This window comes from Mustela putorius, unplaced genomic scaffold (assembly GCF_011764305.1).
Source record: "Mustela putorius furo isolate JIRA1106 unplaced genomic scaffold, ASM1176430v1.1 tig00003850_pilon_pilon_pilon, whole genome shotgun sequence".
Taxonomy (NCBI): domain Eukaryota; kingdom Metazoa; phylum Chordata; class Mammalia; order Carnivora; family Mustelidae; genus Mustela; species Mustela putorius.
In genome coordinates this window covers 15,913,808-15,935,313 of record NW_025422002.1, presented here as the reverse complement: position 1 = coordinate 15,935,313, position 21,506 = coordinate 15,913,808, and positions in this window count along the sequence as shown.

Below are 21,506 nucleotides of genomic sequence, written 5' to 3'. Positions count from 1 at the left end.
AGCCAAAGGCAGATGCTTAACTGACTGAGCGACCCAGGTGCCCACCAAAGTGCCTTTAAACCAGCACTTACCCCAGACATTTAGTTGTTTCCAGTTGTTCGATATGTAAATGACATGGTGACAAACATCTTTAGTATACATTTTGTCTCTGTTTCTCTTTGTTTCCCTAGGCCACAAGGGAGGTAGCCCCTTGTCAAAGGATGTGCTGATACTGCCTTCCAGAAAGTTCATGTCAGTTCCATTTCTCTAGTTTGTTTTAGTTTAATTTAGTTTCAACATTTGGTTCAGCATTTAGTTTAGTTTCAGCATTTACCAGTCATTGCCCCTAGTGAACAACCAGAAAATGAAACTGACGTTTCTATAGCTACTTCTTTGGGCTAGGCATGGTACTAACTCACTCTTACATGATCTCATTTAATCTTCATAACAATGTCAGGAATCTAAAATTCAGAGAGGCACATTCATTTGTCCAAAGTGATACAGCAAGCTAGGAATGTAAGCAGCCAGAGTGTTAAACTCCTTAAAACCTTCCAAAGGATTCCCCTTGCACTTAGAATAAAATCCAAACTACTCCTTATGGCCTATGAATCCCTAATGTTCTGCATCCTGCCTCCCTCTCCCACCATGCTCCCCTCTAGCCATACTGGTTTTCTTTCTGTCCCTCCAGTTCTCTACCATCCTGCCCACCACAGGGCCTTTGCCCTGCCATTTCCCCACATCTTTTACATGGCTGTTGCTTTCCCACTCTGGCTCCACCTCCTCGATGAGTTGGTCCTAATGTCCACAGCTAACATAACAAAAGACCCCTGTCTTGTCCATGATCTTGTTTTATGTCCATCATGGAAGTTTATCACTGTCAGATTGGTCATTGATTTGCTTGCTGTATTTGTCAGGATCTTCCAGAGAAACAGAAACAACAGGGTGTGTGTGTGTGTGTGTGTGTGTGTGTGTGTGTGTGTGAGAGAGAGAGAGAGAGTATGTAGAGAGAGAGAGAGAGAGAGATTGATTAACTCTAAGGAATTCATTCATGCAGTTATGGAAGTAGGCAAGTCTCATGATCTTCAGGGTGAATCGACAATCTGAAGACTCATGAGAGTTGATGATTTGGTTATAGTCCAGGTCCAAAGTGTCTGAGAACGAGGAGAGCTGATCATGTAATTCCTGTCTAAAGACCAACAGGTTCAAGACTCAGGAAGTGCCAATGTTTCGATTCAAGTCCAAAGGCAGAAAAAAAGCTGATATCTCAGTTTGAAGGCAAACAGGCAAGTGTAGTTCTCCCTTAGTCAGCAATTTTGTTTTATTCAGGCCTTCAACGGATTGTATGAGGCCCACCCACATTGAGGAGGGCCATCTGCTTTACTTGGTCTACTGATTTAAATGTTAATCTCATCCAAACACACTCTCACAGAGAGACCCAGAAAAATGTTCGACCAGACATCTGGGCACCCCATGACCCAGTCAAGTTGACACATAATATTAGCCATCACACTTATTTATCGTCATCTCTCCACCTTTAGCTGCTAAGGCAGCTCCTTGAGTGTCCTGTCCCTGGCAATTGGCACAGAGTAGGTGTGAAATAATAACAACTGAATGAATGCATGATAGAGCCTAGATTCCAGCCTTGATCCAAGCAATTCCCCGTTAATTTTTTTTCACATTTATTCTTTTTCTGTAATAAATGATTTCACATTGATCACTGATGATTTACTGAAAAGAAAATGATGTAACATCTAAAATCAAATCAGTGTCCCTGTGCAAATGTACGATTTGTGTGTGTGTGATGACAAAGCCCTGGATTGGGAATCTGAGGGCACTACTCAGCTTCTTGGGGACCCTCAGTTCCCAGGCAACAAGTTAACACCCATGTTGTTCTTCTCTGACCGTGTGACTGTGAGCCAACTGAAAGTCAAGTCGGCCTGCAGCAATGCTTCAAGGTTACTGAGAGATGATTTCCTGCCACTGCAAAGTGGGAGGAGAAGCAGCATCTGCAGGAGGGGTGGAGTAGCTGAATACTTATTAGTGATTCATCAGGAGCTGATGACACGAATAGAAAGGGTTAGAAAATCTCCATTGATCAGACTGAAGAATAATGACCTTCCAGTATATCCAAAGGGAGTATCTATGATAAGCTCTGAGGCCTGCACCCACCCCTCAGTGACTGTTTTAGACAACCCATAATGCCTGAGTCCAGTAAACGTTGGCTTATGCTGGGGTTTAGGGATTCTGTAGTCAGAAGTCCCAGAGGACAAGTTATATAAACAGCTAAAATACACATGCATGATGTGGTAGAGTGTACACAAATCACACTTGTGTGAATAAAGCAGGAACACATTTCATGTGCAAGGACTTGGTTCTGGCATTGCCCCGGAGGGTATTGATACAATTTGTGAAGGACCTTTGACTCAGGAACCTCCAGGGAGTTCAGCCATAAGGTTGAATTCATTTTTCTCTTGCAAAAAATGTCATGGGGGACCTATTATACATTATGCTTTGCTTGGAAGGGACTTGAACAAGAGTTGCTGTGTTGGGGAAGGAAGGGCATGGAGCTGGAATGCTCAAGAGCCACATTTAGCATGTAATTGCACCCCAGCCAAACAGAGGCATCAAGAGGAGGGAGGGAAGTGGGGAGAGAGAAAGAGAGAGGAAGAGAGAAGAGGAGAATCCTTGAAATAATTAAATACTTGCTATTTACTACCCAAAATCACTCCAAATAGCCATCATGAAAAAAAAAAATAGAACATTGCTAGATTATATTGTCTTGTTTTCTTATTTTGCTTCAGACTTGGGCAATTGAGCAAAACATTTTGGTAAATGAACAAGCTCAGGAGCCGTTTGGGTTGGGCTCCAGTCCCACCTGCCATAGGTGCCATCAGTGCCATCGGTGCCATAGGTATTTAAACATAATTAATTCTTTCCTATTTAAAAAAGGAAAATAGGGGTACCTGGGTGGCTCAGTGGAATGGGCCTCTGCCTTTGGCTCAGGTCATGGTCTCAGGGTCCTGGGATTGAGCCCTGCGTCAGGCTCTCTGCTCAGTGGGGAGCCTGCTTCTCCCTCTCTCTCTGCCTGCCTCTCTGCCTACTTGTGATCTCTGTCTGTCAAATAAATAAATAAAATCTTAAAAAAAAAAAAAAGGAAAAGAGAATAAACCTCTCCTTCTGACTACCACCCCCTTGGAATTATCTCACCCTCTCAGGAAAATCATTGATAATCCATACAAATTATACAGATGACTCCTGGAGCCCCTGAGTAGCTCTCTCGGTTAAGTGGCCAACTCTTGATTTCGGCTCAGGTCATAAATTCAGGGTGGTGGAATCGAGCCCTGTGTCTAGGCATCTGGCTATCTGGCTCCATGCTCAGCACAGAGTCTTTGTCCCTCTCCCTGTCCTCCTCACCCTGCTCTCTCTCTCTCTCTCTCTCAAATAAATAAACAAATAAAATCTTTTTAAAAGATTACATAGACCACTCTTTAAAAAGTTGCCCTTATTCTTCCCTTGCCACTGCCCAGCCCCCTCTCCCCACCTCCACCCACGGAGTCTGCTCTGTCGAGGTCTCCACCTTTGTTCTGTGATGACTGCAGAAGCTTTTGTTTCAGTTCTCCTCTTGCTCAACCTTTAAGCCACATTTGAAACTAATAACTACTCCCTTCTCGGAACTCACAAAACGAAGTGGTATATTACTTACCTCTTGCTATGTAAGAATCACCCCAAACTTACCTGCTTAGAATGACACACATGAAGTGAGATTTCACTTCATGCACTTTGGGGCAGCTACTATCAAAAAGTCCAGAGAACCCCAAAACAGAAAAACAAGTGTTGACAAGGATGTGGAGGAATTGAAACCCTTATGCACTGCCAGTGGGAATGTAAAATGATGCAGCTGCTGTAGAAAACAGTATGGTGCTTCTGGAAAAAATTATACAGAATTACTGTATGATCCAGTAATCCCACTTCTGGGTGTCTATCTGAAAGAAGAGAAAATAGGATCTTGAAGAGATATTTATACACAGTGTTTGTAATAGCATTATTCATAGTCACCCAAAGGTGGAAGCAACCCAAGTATCCACTGATGGGTGAATGGATAGACAAAAAGTGGTTTATGCATAGAATGGAATATGATTCAGGCTTAAAGAGGAAGGAAATGCTGATGTACGATGCAACACAGATGAACCTTGAGGACATTATGCTACATGAACAAAGCCAGTCACAAAAAGACAGATGCTGGAGGCACCTGGGTGTCTTGGTGGGTTAACGGCCTGCCTTTGGCTCAGGTCATGATCCCAGGATCCTGGAATTGAGCCCCGCACTGGGCTCTCTGCTCAGCCCGCTTCTCCCTCTCCCTCTGCTCCCACTAGTGCTTATTCGCTCTCTCTCTCTAGTGTTCTCACTCTCTTAAATAAATAAATAAAATCTTTAAAAAAAGACAAATGCTGTATGATTCGCCTTCTATAACTCATAGATTCAAATTCATAAAGACAGAAGGTAGGGGCGCCTGGGTGGCTCAGTGGGTTAAGCCGCTGCCTTCGGCTCGGGTCATGATCTCAGGGTCCTGGGATCGAGTCCCGTATCGGGCTCTCTGCTCAGCGGGGAGCCTGCTTCCTCCTCTCTCTATCTCTCTGCCTACTTGTGATCTCTCTCTGTCAAATAAATAAATAAAATCTTTAAAAAAAAAAAAAAAAGACAGAAGGTAGAGTGGTGGTTACCAGGGTCTAGGATGGAAGGAGAAAGGGGAAGTTGTTGTTTGATGGATATGGAGTTTTAGTTTACAAAACAAAGAAGTTCTAGACATCTCTTGCACAACAATGTGAATATAGCTAACACAATTGAACTCTATGCTTAAAAATGGTTATGATAGTAAAGTTTAGGTTGTGTCCTTTTATCACAATTAAAATTCAAAAAACACTCTTATTATCTCACAGTTCCTGTGGGTAGGAATTTGGGCATAGCTAGATGGGTCCTCTACTTCAGGTCTATCATAAGCTTGCACATAGGCTAGGGTCTCATCTGAAGACTCGACTGGGGAAAGATCCTCTTTCGGCACGATTGTAGACAGGATTCAATTCCCTGTGTACCGTTGGCTTGAGACCACTACCAGTTCCTTTATATGTGAACCTCTCTAGAGTGGCAGCTTACTTCTTTGAAGTGTGCAAACCAAGAGGGCAATATAAAGAGTCTGCTAGTTAGGTAGAAGCCATCATTTTAATAATCTAATTACAGAACTGAGGGTTCCTGGGTGGCTCAGGTCATGATCCCAGGGTCCTGGGATCAAGCCCCACATGGAGCTCCCCACTGAACAGGGAGCCTGCTTCTCTTTCTCCCTCTGCTGCTCACTTTTGTAATTACAGTCTTTCATATCTGGGTTAGATTTTTTAAAAAGATTTTTATTTATTTATTTGACAGACAGAGAAAGGGAAACTCCTTTCTCTCTCTGTCTGTCAAATAAATAAATAAAGATCTTTTAAAAATAAACCTGGTTTAAAAATCTAAGCCAGAGGGGCCCCTAGGTGGCTCAGTTGGTTAAGTGTCTGCCTTTGGCTCAGGTCATGATTCTAGGGTTCTGGGGTGGAGCCTCACTTCAGGGTCCCTGCTCAGCTCAGAGAGCCTGCTTCTCTTTCCCCCTGCCACTCCTCCTGCTGGTGCCTGCTTGCTTTCTCTCTCTGTCAAATAAATGAATAAAATCTTTAAAAAAAAAATCTAACCCAGATATGAAAGACTATAATTACAAAAGTGACATCCTTTGTTGTAGTCTACTGAGTAGAATCAAGTAATGATCCAGCCCACATTCAAAGGGAGGGGATGGCACAAGGTCATGAGCACCAGCAGGCAAGAATCCTTGGGGACTGTCTTAGAAATCTCATAGGCTGGGGCGCCTGGGTGGCTCAGTGGGTTAAGCCGCTGCCTTCGGCTCAGGTCATGATCTCAGGGTCCTGGGATCGAGTCCCGCATCGGGCTCTCTGCTCAGCGGGGAGCCCGCTTCCCTCTCTCTCTCTGCCTGCCTCTCCATCTACTTGTGATTTCTCTCTGTCAAATAAATAAAATCTTAAAAAAAAAAAGAAAGAAATCTCATAGGCAAAGAAGGCATTTCATTGAGAAATATGCTCCTCCCATTTTCAAAAAAATCCCTGTCTCAGTCTACATTTTGTTTTCCTACTCTCAATAGAAACATACATTCAAGATATCCCCTCCTTTCTTTTGACTCTGATTAGAAGAAAAGCAGTAATGCAATTGAGATGGTGTGATAGGCTGAGTGTTTGTGGTCCCCTGCCAGCCAAGATTCGTATGTTGGAGCCTTAACTCTAAATGTGATGATACTAGGAGGTTTAGATTAGGTGGTGAGGCTGGGATGCTCATGATGGGATGGGAAGAAAGAACTCTCTCTCTATGCATAAGAACCAAGGAAAGGCCGTGTGAGCACCCAGCAAGAAGGTGGCTATATACAAGCCAGCAAGCAGGCTTCCACTAGGAACTGAGTCTGCCAGCATCCTCCTCTTAGACTTCTTATCCTCCAGAACTGTGAGAAGTAAATGTCTGTTGTGGAAGCCACCCAGTCCTAGGTATTTTGTTATAGCAGCCCATGCTGACTAAGACAGATGGTAAATGACGTGCCCCCAGGCCTAGGGACGGAGCAGGGATAGGTGGAGACTGAGATAGTGAGGAGACCACACACCTCAGCTAATGGGGGCAGCCGTGACTCACTGCGTCTGTTCAAGCCCAGAATGGCCTATATTATGATTCCAGGGAAACTAGAATAGAAATTTCTTTTCTTTTCTTAAGAGATTTTTAATTTTGGGTGCCTGGGGGGCTCAGTTGGTTAAACATCTGCCTTCAGCTCAGGTTGTGATCTTAGGGTCCTGGGATCCAGCCCTGTGTTGGGCTTCCTGCTCAGTGGAGAGCCTGCTTCTCCCTCTCCCGCTACTCTTCACCTTGCCCTGTGCATGCTCTCTCTCTCTCTCTCTCAAATAAATAAAGAGAGAGGGAGCATGCGTGGGAGGGGCAGAGCAAGAGGGAGAAGAGGGAGAAAGAATCTCAACCAGACTCTGCACTGAGGCTGGGGCTCCATCTCACCACCCAGAGATCACAACCTGAGCTGAAACCAAGAGTTGGATACCCAATCAACTGCCCCACCCAGGCATCCCTGGAATACAGATTTCAAAAGAAATACTCTTATTTTTAAATTGTAGCAACTAACCCGAGGTGTTTTAAAATATTGTGCAGGTTGTGAAGACAGACCAAAAAGAAAAATAAAAAAAAAAAGCATGCTCCAACCCTATAATGCGTGTGGATACCACATTGCAGCCACTTCTCTTTTTCCTTGGCTTCTGTTGCGGGGGGGCGTGTCACACTACCCTGATTTTCCACTTAACTTCTTAGCTGCTGTTTTGCTGGATGCTTTCTTCTCACAACATTAGATGTTGACATTGCTCAAGGCTCTGCACTAGGCCTTCTCATCTCACTCAACATACTTCCTTGGGTGATCTCAATTCCCTCCAGACTCCATTTACTTCCTACCAGCTGGCCACTCCTAAATCCACGTCCACCATCCAAAACTGGGCTCCAGACCCAGGGGAACATCATAGCTGACTTCTCAATGCCGCGTTCCCTAAACCAACCAACCCCCCTGTCTCCAGTCTACCCATTGACTGTCTCTGCATGGCTCCTCACCTGGTCAATGGCACCACCCAGTTGGATAACCCAGAAACTTGGAACCGTCCTGACATCTTTCCCCTTGTTCTCCACATCCAATCCATACTACATTCTTTACTGTCTCTTCAGCACGTATGTGTAGAGTTCCTCCTTATAGACCAGGCTGTATGCTTGGCTTTGGGGCTCAGCAACAAATAGGACAGGTAAGATCTCTGCTCTCTTGATGCCCATACTTTAGCGGACACGGTGGCTTAAAACTTGTTTCCTTAGCTTGAAAATTAATGTAAAATAGAATTTATCTGGCACATAGTAAGTAGGCTCAACAAATGCTACTTGTTAGGTAAAGTAAGAAACCCCACAAATAGAGAGGATTCGGGGGAAGAGAAAAGGAGCATGGGCCTCCTCTCACTGGTGTGCACAGGGGAGACTTCTTTGAGAAGCCCGTATTTTGGATGAAACTGGAGGGATGAGAAGGGACCAGCCATGCATTCATGGCCGGAGGGAGTAGCCAGTGCAAAGGCGAGAGGCAGTGCTGGGCTGGACTGGGGTGAAAGATGTGGAGAGAGAGAAAGGGACCCACATAGGAAATGTTTTGGAAGCAGAATCAACAAGATCTGCTGTGGGTGAGTGAGGTAAGGGAAAGGGAGCAATCAAAGAGGATGCCTGTGTCTGGCTTTAATTAGCCAATATAATTTTTTGAAAGGGAGTCACCTAGGACACCATCAATGTGGGGGAAGGGAGGAAAACAAGGCTCCCAGCCAAGAGGTCCAATAGGCCATTTCCTCCATGGTCACTTGAATCCACCCTATCCCTCCCTCTCTACTGCCACCCCCGAGTCCTGGCTGTCTGCCTGTCTTCTGGACTTCTGCAGTAGCTTCCACCCTATTTCATTCCTGACCAGCCCTCTTTCACTGCGGCTCCAGCCACCTTGCCCCCACAGACCTTCTCTAGTTTCTCCCTGGCAAGCAAATAATTGCTTCATCTAAGAGTTCAATAGGTGGGGATGCTTGGGTGGCTCAGTTGGTTAATTGTCTGCCTTTGGCTCAGGTCATGATCCCAGGGCCCTGAGATCAAGTCCTGCGTTGGGCTCCCTGGTCCATAGGAAGCCTGCTTCTCCCTCTCCCACTCCCCTGCTTGTGTTCCCACTCTCACTGTATCTCTCTCTGTCAAATAAATAAATAAAATCTTTAAAAAAATAGAGTTCAATAGGTGTTTATTAACTTACAGTTATATGAACCGTTGGAGCCAAAAGACGCCTTAACGGCATCTTTACTTCAAATTTTCAATCAAGTGGTCTTTCTGCATGCACCTTTCTCCCTCATGAGAGGCAGTCTGGCACAGTAATAGGAGTCAGGTAGAACCTGCCTTCAGTTCGGGCACGTTACTTAAATTTTGGGGACCCTAGACATTTTGTTTGTGGGGGAAAAAGTTTTCTTTGTAAATGGGGCGTTGGGGGTCCCCAGGACCACCCTTAAGTTTTTGATTTGCTAGAAAGACTTATGCAACTCAGAAAAGCTGTTCTACTTGTAGTTACAATTATAGCAAAAGAATAAAGCTTAAAAATCAGCAAATGAAAAGGTGCATCAAGTGGAGTCCGGGAGGGACCAGCTGTGTGGTTCCAGTTGTCCCCACCCAGGGGAACCTTACAGACAGAGCTGACTTCTCCCAGCAATGACGTGTGACAATATGCACAAATGTTGTCAGCCATCTGAGCTTCGGTGTCCAGGGTTTTTACTGAGGGTCGGTTGCGTAGGCATGGGGCTCCGGTGTGACTGACCACAGGTATTCAGTGTCCACAACCACTGCCCAGCCCCAGTAAAGTCAGACTGAAACAGTGTGGCCAAGGCCCCAGGCAACTGAAAACAGGCATTCACCCTAAGTCACGTTAGCATAAGCTATCTGGCATGACCCAAAGCCCCCAGTGTAGAAAGATACTCTTTTTTTTTTTTTTAAGATTTTATTTATTTATTTGGCAGACAGAGATCACAAGTAGGCAGAGAGGCAGGCAAAGAGAGAGGAAGGGAAGCAGGCTCCCCACTGAGCAGAGAGCCTGATGTGGGGCTCGATCCCAGGACCCTGGGATCATGACCTGAGCCGAAGGCAGAGGCTTTAACCCTCTGAGCCACCCAGGCACCCCTAGAAAGATACTCTAGATATTCCAAGATATTCCAAGGGTTTAAACGTTATCTCCCAGAGCCAACCAAGGGCCAGTCCTTTCTGTGGCTTGTGCAGGGTTTAAGCACCCCAAGCTTGCTGAGTTAATCAATCCTTTACTGTAGAGTTAGTTTAAAAAATTACCATGTGCATTAGCCAGACTCCAGTCAGGAAAATCGAAACCACTGTAGTTATTTAAAATGGACAAGATTGGGGCGCCTGGGTGGCTCAGTCGCTTGGGTGTCTGCCTTTGGCTCAGATCCTGATCTCAGGGCCCTGGGATCAAGCCCCGCATCAGGCTCCCTGCTCTGTGGGGAGCCTGCTTCTCCCTCTCCTGCTTGTGTTCCCTCTCTCTCTGTGTCTCTCTCTGTCAAATAAATAAAATCTTAAAAAATAAAGAAAGAAAACACAGGATTTAACAGAAGGAGTTGGTTACACAGTGACGGAAGAGTTGAGAAGCTAAGCAGTAAGCACTGAGGGAACCCAGAAATTAGCAGCAGCAGCAGCAGCAGGAAGCCTCTCCTACCCCTAGGACTAGAGGTAGTGTTTGCAGAGCCCAGAGGCTGGGTCATCTGTCGGAACTGATGGGTGGGGATACCCGGGGACCACTGGGGCCCCAGAGGGAGGGGCTGTACAGATGAAGAATCAGCTCCCATCCCACCCCCAAGCAGAGGGGGACTGGGAGATGGACTCTGGTTTCTCTCTCCCTCAGTCTCCCACTAGCATCTCCTATTGGCTGAACCTAGTTAGGAGCCAGCTGATAAGGGAGCTTGGGAAGTGTAGTTTCCACGAGGGTGGGAGCTCTCCAGGAAATGATTCAGACACCACTTACTTGGGGCCTGTTCTCTTGCGCCTGACACTGCCAGACAAGTTTGCCAATATGTAGCCCCACGTAGACTGCCTGAAAACTGCCCTGCCAGCAGATGTCCCTGCTCCATTATATGGATGAGGACATTAGGGACTCAGATGAAGAAAAATAGTCTGTAGGGGGTGGAGAAGGAGTGTTTGGGGGTGGGGGAAAGGAGGAAGGAATGTAGGCTTCATCTGACATAGATGCACACTAAGTTTCTCCAAAAGCCTTCCAGGGCAGGAAGTATCCCCTGTAACCAGAGCTGGCAAAGGTGGGAAAAGTGAGGTATTAGTTCAGCACATTCTTTATTAATTTAACACAGTAAGGAATTTCCTTCTGCCTGAAGCCTCATTTCCTTCCTCCCTCAGATTGCCCCACTTAGATCTCTCCCGGGGAGACCTGGGTTCATTCACAGCAGAAACTGTTTGCCCTGAATCCTTTCTTTCTTTTTTTCTCTAATGCATGCAAAGAGGACTTGTGACTACAGTTTATTTCTTTTCTCAAGGACTTACACACTTCTGTGTTTCATTGTCATTTTCAAGCTGCCCATCAATGAAGTTCTCCTGGGGCTTGCTAATATACAGTTAATTATACATGCTCAGAATCCGGAGACCGAGGAGCTCCCACAACACGGTTTTTTAAAAAGGTTTATTTATTTATTTATTTATTTATTTATTTACTTGCTTATTTACTTATTTTAGAGAGAGAGAAAGAATGAGCAAGTGGGGGTAGGGATAGAGGGAGAGGGAGAAAGAATCTCAGCAGACTCCCCAATGAGTGTGGAGCCCAGTAAGGGGCTGATCTCATGATCCATGAGATCAAGATCGGAGCCAAAATCAAGAGTCAGATGCTTAACCTACTGAGCCACTCAGGCACTCCTACCCCATATAGTTTTAAGCACACCTCACAATGATGCCAACTTTACACATTTGTCCAGGTCTCTGAATATCAGAAGGCCCTTTTGTTCACACCCACTACGTTTGGCCCAGCAACCTGGCTGACTTTCCTACACTCCCAGATAAAGAGATGGAGATAAAGGGCTTACCCTCTTCCTCTAAGCCCTGTGTTCAAAGATTCTAATTATAGTTAATTTTCTTAGGTACAACAATGTCATGGTAGTTATGTAGAAGAGTTGGACTTTCCTCTAAAACTTTGAGGAAAATACACACACACACACAGAGGGACTATGGCCACTTACTAATTGTTGGAGATTTTACTTTATTTATTTGTTTATTTTTTAAGATTTTGATTATTTATTAGAGAGAGAGAGGAAGAGTACAGAAAGAGAGTAAGAAGCAGACTCCCTGCTGAACAGAGAGCTAGACTTAGGACTCTATCCCAGGACCCTGAGATCATGACTCAAGCTGAAGGCAGCCGCTTAACTGACTTGAGCCACCTGGGGATGCCTGTTGAATCTTTTAACTCTTCTGTATATTTGGCTTTTTAAATTTAATTAATTTATTTATTTAGATTTTGTTTATTTATTTGAGAGAGACAGAACACAAGCAGGAGGAGGAGCAGAGGGATAAACAGTCTTCTGCTGATCAGGAGCCCAAGGTGGGGCTTAGTCCCAGGACCCTGGGATCATAATCTGAGCCGAAGGCAGATGCTTAACCAACAGAGTCACCCAGGTGCCCCTAGACTTCTTTGTAATAAAAATTTTAGGGGTGGGGCTCCTGGGTGGCTCAGCTGTTAAGCCTCTGCCTTCAGCTCAGGTCATGATCCCAGGGTCCTGAGATTGAGCCCCACAATGGGCTTCCTCCTTCTCGAGAACCCTGCTTCTCCCTCTTCCACCCCCGCCCCTGTATTCCCCCTCTTGCTGTCTCTCTGTCAAATAAACAAATAAATAAAAATAAAAATTTCAGGGGTAAGGGCGCCTGGGTGGCTCAGTCAATTAGCCATCTGCCTTCAGTTTGGGTCATGATCCGATGATCCCAGGGTCCAGAGATGGAACCACCCCATTGGGCCCCCTGCTCAGTGGGGAATCTGCTTCTCCTTCTTTCTCTGCCTCCTGCTCTCCCTGCTTGTGCTCTCTCTCTCTCTCTCTGTCAAATAAATAAAATATTCAAAACAAATTTTAGGGGTAAAAGAGTCCCTTACTCCCTCCCATTTAAAATTTTTTTATGTATTTATTTGTAACTGTGAAGTTCATTATTTTTTTACTCTCAAATAATCAATCATCACTTCTAATCTCCTTCAGATAAACTGTGTCATCACTTTAAATTTACTTAATTCCATCCAAGAGGGGAAAAAAAAGAGGAGAAAGAGGAGCACATGGGTGATGCTGATGGTTAAGCATCCAACTGTTGGTTTTGGCTCAAGTCATGGTCTCAGCGTTGTGAGTTCGAGCCCCAAGTTTGGCTCTGAGCTTAGCATAGACTCTGCTTGAGACTGTCTCTCTCTACCCCTCCCCCACCATGTGCATGCTCTCTCTCTCTCTGTTTCTAAAATAAATAAATAAATTTGTTTTTAAAAAAGAGGAAAAAGAAATACTTAAACTTAGATTTGGATGCCATGTAGAGCAGTCTTGGTTTTGACTTTGTTTTTAAAAACATGAGTGAGCTTCAAGATGAGGCAGATCCATCCCATTTCCATCCCCCCCTCAAAGAGAAGCTGGCCCTGTAGAAAAGGAGGCCAGGAGATAGGATGGCTGTGTGCCTGCCCTGCCCACAGCACAGGGATGGGGAATGTGGCCCCCAAACCTCCAGAGTCAGGGAGGGGACAGAGTGGCTTGAAGGTCTGCAGGGAGCTCACTCATTGTAGCCCAGCTATGGCATTCCTTCATGAGCTTTAAAATGACCCTGTCACACCTGGTGGCCTTAAGGATCACATGAGCAAATGACTGCAAATATCTTGCCAACTTCCCTGCTTTCTGACAGTGGCTGGAACACTGACACTGAGCTCAAAAGCTGCTCCCGAAGTAGGTAAATTCTTCCCCCAGGTCTCTGGTGGCAGTTAGCCATACCCTCTCTGGGCTCCCATAGACCTTTCTTTCTTTTTAAATCCCATTTTTTAAAAAGATTTTATTTATTTATTTGACAAAGAGAGAGAGATCACAAGTAGGCAGACAGGCAGAGAGAGAGGGGAAAGCAGGCTCCCTGATGAGCAGAGAGCTCCATGTGAGGCTCTATTGGAGGACCCTGAGATCATGACCTGAGCTGAAGGCAGAGGCTTAACCCGCTGAGCCACCCAGGTGCCCCTCCCACAGACCTTTGTTTTAACCACTGATGTTCAACCTCCTGCATTTGGGTTGCTGTGCTGGGAGTTGGGTATGATCTTTGCCCTCAAGGAACAGCCTTGTGAAGTGTTTGGGGAGTGAATCTTCACTACTTCTTTTGGCTCCTTCTCCATCTAACACACATACATGCACACAAACACACAACTATCTGCACACAGGTGATGCAGAGACTAGCGTGTAGAGGAGCTCAACACATCTTTGAATGAAAACTCTTAGATTGACTTAGCTCATACAGGATGCCAGGCAAAGTGGGGTAAGCAGAGATAATTATGTTGCATCCCTTGCCTTGGGCTCACAGTCTAGGAATAGACTCATACACAACCATTTATAATGGAAGATAAGCTGGTGTTTCAGCTACCTGTTGCTGTGTAAAAAGCTATGCCAAACTTATAAAAAATAACGATTTATTATTTCTCATGATTCTACAACCTGGGCTGGGCTCACTAGGTGGTTCTACCTGATATCTTCTGGGACTGGAACGTCCAAGGGAACTTATTCACTTAGCTTTCCAGTACTTCTTCTGGAATGGCTAAAAGAATGGGGGCTGTCTGGGCTCACGCATCTCTCTTTGTGGTCTCTTCATCAGGGTAACTCTTTACAAGGTAACTGAGGACCTCAAGAGACAGGGTCCCAAGAGGACAAAGCAGCATCCAAGTATTTATCAAGCCTCTTTTTGCATCACACTTGCTAATGTCCTATTGGCAAAAGCAAGTCGCATGGTCAAGCCTGGAGTTCATATGTGAGGGACTAAAAAGAGCATGAATACTGGTTGCTGTGTTTCATTGGAGACTACCAATGTGCCAGTCTAGCACAACTGAAATAGGCACCGCATACAGGAATAAATACACTGCCATGGGTCACCCAGGAGTAAGCTATTCATTCTGCTGTGAAGCTATTATAGAGGCTTTTGCTCATTCATTCACTTAACAAATATTTTCCTCAGTGTGGAAGTTCTGGGGGTTCAGTGTAGGGAAGACAGATGTGCTCCTGCCTCTTTGGGATATCGAGTAATAAATACAGATGCAAATAAGGCAATCTTAGATGATGGTAAGTGCTAGGAAGGATGTTAAATAGTATAACAGGGTAAAAAGTAAGTAGGAGTTAAGGGATGGCTACGTTAGCTAAAGAGGTCAAGAGAGGCCTTCCTCGGGGGTGGGGGGTAGCTTCACAGAGACCGAAATGATGAGAGGGAGCTGGCCATGTGATGGTCTGGGAAAGACTGTTCTAGGAAGAGAGAACAAGGACAAAGGCAGGAATACACCTTGATGAAAACTCAATCTGACATGTTTTAGGGACAGAAAGAGGGCCAGAGTGACTGAAGTTAAGAAGAGCTTGGTGAGAATAGGAGGTGAAGTCAGAGGAAGCAGGCAGGTGCCTTGCTGGACCTTTGGATGCAGCCTTGAAGTGTTTATTCAATGTCAGGAGCTGTGACCCATATTTCCTTGCCTATAAGTCTGGCCTTGTACCTTTCCAGAAGCCTTCTGAGAAGCTAGCTAGATCTGGCAACTGTCCAAAAGGGAGGGGCTCAGAAGGAAGTTAAAATATATCACAGCATTTGAAGCCTAACATCCCTGTTCTGGAAGTTGGGAGGCAGCACAGTCAAAGACCTCCATCACTACCATCTACAGTGCAAACAGACATTCTGCCTTGACATAGATTCAGGGCCCCTGTTACCCATTTCTAATTATAACCAACATTTGTTTTCACATACATCATCCAAGGTAACCCTCATGTTCAGCAAGGAGAGATAGTCCCAGGAAGCAAATATTTGAGCAACCGTGGAGCCAAGCCCTGTGCTAGGCACCATCCTATGTATTACCTAAGTTATTCTTCCCCACAAGCCTGTAAAGAAGGTTTGATTTCTCTCTCCATCTTCCTGTGGAGGACATAGACTCAGAGTCAACACAAGAAATGGCAGAACTGCAATACCAACATGAGTTCTTTGATTTTGTGCCATAGGTTTGTCCACTCCCTGCAGATTTGCTGTCTCATAGCAGGGCCTGCCATGGGCTGGTAGCCAGGTTGCGCATTCTCCAAGAGCTTCATCTCCATATAAGGGTGTGCATGAATCAGAGAAGGCCTGGAAGGATTAAAAGATGCTTATCATATTACCTTGAATTTGTCTTTATCAAACCAGAACACCTGGAGTATACTACTGAGTAGTTAGATAGATATATATGATATTATTCCCTTATATGTAAAACTTTTGCAATATATGTACTTTTTCAAATGAACAGTCAGATCTCTTGCTTTAAATTTAGATTTTTTAAAAAAGATTTTATTTATTTGACAGACAGAGATCACATGTAGGCAGAGAGGCAGGCAGAGAGAGAGGAAAGAAAGCAGGTTCCCTGCTGAGGAGAGAGCCTGATGTGGGGCTCGATCCCAGGCAGAGGCTTTAACCCACTGAGCCACCTAGGTGACCCTGAATGTTTTTTGCCTGAAAAAATTGCTAGCAGTTAAATAAACATATATTGAACATATTTTTTTGAAAAATAAATAGTATACTATTTAAAAACAAACTTTTCCTGTTTCCTGACTTTCAAAAGTACCTATCTTCCAAAAGGAAATACATGTATCTCTATACATGCATATAAAATACTGTAGTCATTTTTAGAATAGTACTATTATAAATGGAATGCTTGTGTGTTCAAAGTGTTAATCATTTAAAGCATTTAAAGTATACCACAATATTAAAATATGATTTGATATGTCCTCATATTGGAAAAACAAATTAGAGGTGGCCTGAGTCTTTCAACCCCTAAGAAGCCCTCTGCTCTGGCTGATTTGAACCATATCAAATGTAGGATTGACTTTGTTTTTTAAGTTGCAGGGAAAAGTCACCTGCTTGGATTATGTTCAGCTGCACCCCGTGTTCAGATATAGGAAAAACAGTTACTGGCCAATCACAGTCCCCTCACTTGGCAGAGACTGCCAAGGAAGTCCTTTGCTTCTCTCCCGAAAACCAGCCTGTTTCAGGTCCTTGCCAGTTATGTCCCTTACACAGTAGCTGTCCATATGTTCCTGTGACCCCACCGGCCCCCCCCCAGGATTGGGTTGTAACTGAGTGTGAGCGTCTGTCCTAAATACCTCTCACTGTGGCCAGGCCTGATTACAATTCTTTCTGGATGTAGTCTCTGATTTGCTTTCCAAAGGTCAGCAGCTCGAGTTAATGTTTCAGGGATGACCCAATCTGCTTGTATTTAGGAAAGACTTTGTATGACTTGAAAAAGAAGATTGAGCTTCTGGGAACTGGAAAAGCACAAGTTAAATATCTTTTCCTTCTACTCTCACTTGTATTTTTGCAATATTACAATAAAGAGAATAAAAATTAGAAAGTCCTCTACAATCTCAGCATTCTTCCTGTCTAGCCCTCATCCATTTAAGGGTATATTATGACAAAGCTGCATTTGTAGCATGATACAAATTTGTGTTCTAATGTCATTAATTCCAAAAAAAGAGAACCTAGATTTTAGAGGGGAGGAGTTACTTTTTATCCTAAGATGGTGTAATATTACATAAGGTTTGGGGAAATTGAAAAAAAAAATGTATTTATAGGTCTACCATCTTCACTAAACAATTTTAATTTTTGCATTTCTATCTATACTTTGCTCACTGCATCCATATTTTGCATATTTTACATAATAGAACTATTCCAGTTAATGCCCACAAGCATTCACAGGTTTAAAAAAAAGAATACATACTCCCACACTTTTAAAAAACTCTAAAAACCAAAAAAAAAAAAAAAAAACCTCTAAAAACCTGTTTGAGGGGCGCCTGGGTGGCTCAGTGGTTAAGGCGTTGCCTTCGGCTCGGGTCATGATCCCAGGGTCCTGGGATTGAGCCCCGCATCGGGCTCTCTGCTCAGCAGGGAGCCTGCTTCCTCCTCTCTCTCTCTCTGCCTGCCTCTCTGCCTACTTACGATCTCTGTCTGTCAAATAAATAAATAAAATCTTTAAAAAAAAAAAAAAAAACCTGTTTGAGGGACGCCTGGGTGGCTCAGTTGGTTAAGCGGCTGCCTTCGGCTCAGGTCATGATCCCAGTGTCCTGGGATGAGTCCCACATCGGGCTCCTTGCTCGGCAGGGAGCCTGCTTCTCCCTCTGCCTCTGCCTGCCTCTCTGTCTGCCTGTGCTCGCTCTCTCTCTCTCCCTCTATCCCTGACAAATAAATAAATAAAATCTTTAAAAAAAAAAAAACCTGTTTGAGTTCTCCTTACCAGCCCTTATCCACATGCATATTTCATTTTTACAGTTGTAATCCAAACATGAATTCAATTTAATATTTTAATTCTGTTATATTACAAAATATTTACTATTATAGTCTTTGTCATTCTTAAGTCTTCTTTAAGACTTGAAAACACTACAAAGGCAATGCATGCTTATTTGTTACAAGGGAAATAATAAAGAATTTTGTGAAAAAAGGATTATATCTTCCCTACTCTAATTCCATCCCCCGAAGTAAAAAATATTGACAGCCTGGAGTGCTCAAAGCATATTTTTCTATATTCCAGACATAAACAATATATATATACTTTTGTGGTTTTTTTAAAGATTTTATTTATTTATTTTATTTGACAGACAGAGATCACAAGTAGGCAGAGAGGCAGGCAGAGACAGAGGGGGAAGCAGGCTCCCTGCTGAGCAGAGGGCCTGATGCGGGGCTCAATCCCAGGACACTGAGATCATGACCTGAGCCGAAGGCAGCGGCTTAATCCACTGAGCCACCCAGACACCCATACTTTTTGTTTTTAACAGAATAGCATATTATTCACATTTCTTGACAAATCACTTTTTAAAAAATATATAACATGCATATTTCTCCAGGTCAATGGACACCAATTTAACTTATTATTTTAACGATTATATTTTTAAGTAATCTCTACACCCAATGTGGGGCTCAAACCCACAATGCTGGGATCAAGAGTTGCATACTCCACTGAGTGAGCCAGCCCAGGTGTCTCACCAATTTAGCTTGTTATTTTAAATGGGTTCATAATAGGGGCACCTGGGTGGTTCGCTTGGTTAAGCGTCCAACTCTATATTTTGGCTCAGGTTGTGATCTTGGGGTTGTGAGACTGAGCCCAACATCAGGCTTTGCCCTGGGCATGGAGCCTGCTTAAGATTCTCTCCCTCTCCTGCCCCTCCCCCTCCCTCTCTAAATAAATAAGTAAATAAATAAATGGGTTCATAATATTCTACAGGAAGGATCTACTTTCATTTATTCAGCTATTTTCCTAATGATGAACATCCCTATCATTTCTAGGTTTTTGCCTCTAAAAACAGTGCTTCAATAAAACATCCACTTACTGGCACTTTTATTTCTATGGGCCTGATTCTCCAAAATGGGATTTATAAGAGCAAATCTACACATACATATACACAAACATACATACATATATATTTACACATATATGCATACACATGCACACATATATTTGTATTTTTAGTTTAAGATTTTATTTATTTTTGTGTGAGAGAGAGCATAAGCGGGAGAGCAGCAGAGGAAGATGGAGAAGCAGGCGTCTGCAGAGCAGGGATACCTATATGGAGCTGGATTCCAGGACCCCGGGATCATGATGGAGCCAAAGGCAGACATTTAACTGACTGAGCCACCCAGATGCCCCTTATTTTTAGTTTTGAAACCAACTTTATTGAGATATAATGTGCATATAGTAAAACGCTCGAATTTTAAGTGTCTCATTCAATGAATTTTGACAAATGTCTTAACCAACGTAACCACCAACACAATCCAAATGTGAACATTTCATCACCCCTGAAGAGCTCCTCCTGCTCCTTCTCGGAAGAGCCTTGCTCCCACTGTCCATACAGGTGTCAGTTTCCTAGGATTCCATGTAAACAGAATCATCATTGCATAGACACTTATGTCTGGCTTTTTTTTTTTTGTCTTTTTATTGGCACTTCTTTCTTTCTTCTTTTATTATTATATGTCTTTTTTTACTTGGCACAATGCCTTCAAGATCCGCCCATCTTGTTCATATCAGTAGTTTCTCCCTTTCTTTGCTGCCGAGTGTAATTTTGCGGATACTATATTATCTTCCAAGAAGGTTATGGTAGTTCACAATCCTACCAGCAGTGAGCAGGAATGTCTTCTTCCCTGAACCTTTACAAGGACTGGATGTTCTCATTCTTTTTGGTTTTTGCCAACCTCAAAAATGAATATTAATACCTCATTGTTGCCTGAATTTGCAGGTTGTGTTTCTTAGATTTCCTCTTATAAATTGTTTGTATGTATCAATTATCCATTTTTCTACTGGATTTTAATTTGTAGAAATTCCTTTATTAAGGATCTTAACCTTTGTTGTACATATTAGTTTTTTCCTGCTCTATTCTTTGTCCTCTGACTTTTCAATAGTATTTTTTGTCATAAAACTTACAATGTTTTAATTGGTGAAATATGAATATCTTTGCTTTTATAGCTTCTGGATTCCCCAATAAGTGTAATGCATATACACTTTCTCTTTTTTCCCTTAAGATAGAAGTATTTCTCATTTGTTACAGCCCTCCCAATTGTTGATGGCTACATAATACCCCATCTGGAGATCATGCATAAATTTTTTAAAAAGAGTTATTTATCTATCTTAGAGATAGAGCATGAACAGGAGGGGCAGAGGGAGGAGGCGAGAGAGAATCTCAAGCACATGGTTAAGCAGGAATCCTGATGCAGGGCTCGATCCCACAATTCTAGGATCATGACCCAAATCAAAACCATGAATCTGATGCCTAACCGTGTCACCCAGGTGCCCCCAAATGATCCATAAATTAATTAAAATTATTCTTCTTTTGGATACTTTTAAGTTCTTTTGATATTTCATTTTTTATTGAAGCATGTTGTGCATATGCCCTTTACTACTTATTCAATTAATTAGTTTCAATAATTTCCCAGGAGTAACACTGTAGGTTTGAATATATTGTGTAATTTAAAAAATATCATACCAACACAAGATCATTAATGATTTCATAGTTGAATGTAAAACAGGGTTGGTAGGGGTGCTTGGGTGGCTCAGTGGGTTAAGCCTCTGCCTTCAGCTCAGGTCATGATCTCAGGGTCCTGGGATCGAGCCCTGCGTCGGGCTCCCTGCCTAGCAGGAAGCCTACTTCCCTCTCTCTTTCTGCCTGCCTCTCTGCCTACTTGTGATCTCTCTCTGTCAAATAAATAAATAAAATCTTAAAAAAAAAGAAAAAACACAACAGGGTTGGTAGTAGACTTACAGGTTCAAGGGATGACACATCAATCCCCAAAGTGCTAGAGCTCACTGCTGTCTGGTTTGCAGTGGAAAAGAAATGGACACTTGATGCTCTAGGTCTTCCCATATCCTATTTAAATGTCCTATCTCTCCCCACCCCCATCTCCTTTTCACTGCTTGGTAAACAAGCTCAGAGCGGAGTGGGTAGAGCCAGGATTGGATCACAAGCCCGACTCTGACTCCAAAGCCTGGTCTTCACACTGTAACTGTGAATAAAGTAACATTTGTACAGCACAGAGCACATCACAGTTTACAAAAGCTCTTTTACATCTTTTTACACTGGGACTCCCTTTCTGCTGTTCTCAGCCCAATGAATGCCTTCTCTTTCTTGGGATGGTCTTACCATTTACTGCCATTT